Source organism: Glycine soja, chromosome 10 (assembly GCF_004193775.1).
Source record: "Glycine soja cultivar W05 chromosome 10, ASM419377v2, whole genome shotgun sequence".
Taxonomy (NCBI): Eukaryota; Viridiplantae; Streptophyta; class Magnoliopsida; order Fabales; family Fabaceae; genus Glycine; species Glycine soja.
In genome coordinates, this window is record NC_041011.1 from 20,671,399 (window position 1) to 20,672,568 (window position 1,170).

A 1,170-nucleotide genomic window follows, 5' to 3' on the forward strand; every position below is an offset into this window, starting at 1 on the left:
TTCTTAAAACTGGACTGATCCATTTGCTTCCAAAGTTTCATGGCCTTGCAGGTGAAGACCCACACAAGCATCTGAAAGAATTCCATATTGTCTGCTCCACCATGAAACCACCAGATGTCCAGGAGGATCACATATTTCTGAAGGCCTTTCTTCGTTCTTTAGAGGAAGTGGCAAAGGACTGGCTATATTACCTTGCTCCAAGGTCCATCACGAGCTGGGATGACCTCAAGAGAGTATTCTCATAAAAAAGTTTCCCTGCTTCCAGGACCACGACCATCAGAAAGGATATTTCAAGTATTAGACAACTCAGTGGAGAGAGCCTATATGAATACTGGGAGAGATTTAAAAAATAATGTGTCAGTTGCCCTCACCACCAGATTTCAGAGCAGTTTCTTCTCCAATATTTTTATGAAGGACTCATCAACATAGAGAGAAGTATGATAGATGCTGCTAGTGGTGGAGTCCTTGGAGACATGACCCCTACTGAAGCCAGAAATTTAATTGAGAAGATGGCTTCCAACTCCCAGCAATTTAGTGCCAGAAATGATGTTATTGTCACTAGAGGAGTGCATGAAGTAGCCACAAATTCATCTTCATCAGGTGAGACTAAGAAGCTTGAAGGTAAACTAGATGCCTTGGTTAACCTGGTAATCCAACTGGCCATGAATTAGAAATCTACACCTGTCGCCAGACTCTGTGGTTTATGCTCCTCTGTTGACCACCACATAGACCTTTGCCCTTCTGTGCAACAATCTGAAGCAATTGAACAGCCTGAAGCTTATGCTGCAAACATCTACAACAGACCTCCTCAACCTCAAAAGCAAAATCAGCCACAACAAAATAATTATGACCTCTCCAACAACAGGTACAATCCCGGATGGAGGAATCATCCCAACCTTAGATGGTTGAATCCTTTACAACAGACTTATTTTTAAAATGCTGCTGCCCCAAGCAGACCATACGTTCCTCCATCAATCTAGCAGCAACAAGAGCAACGGCCCCAAAAACAGCAAACAGTTGAGGCCCCTCTACAACCTTCCCTTGAAGAACTTGTGAGGCAAATGACTATGCAAAACATGCAGTTTCAACAAGAGACCAAAGCCTCCATTCAGAGCTTAACTAATCAGATGGGACAGTTGGCTACACAGTTAAATCAACAACAGTCCCAGA

The 1,170-nt window shown here is 43.2% G+C and overlaps 1 non-coding gene across 1 annotated transcript; it reads right to left on the reverse strand.

Annotated features, from left to right (window-relative positions):
- Positions 1–272: 272 nt before the first annotated feature.
- On the reverse strand, positions 273–379 carry LOC114372769. The gene has a single exon (XR_003658333.1). It is a non-coding gene; the product is annotated as a small nucleolar RNA R71 (small nucleolar RNA).
- Between the last annotated feature and the right edge of the window lie 791 nt (positions 380–1,170).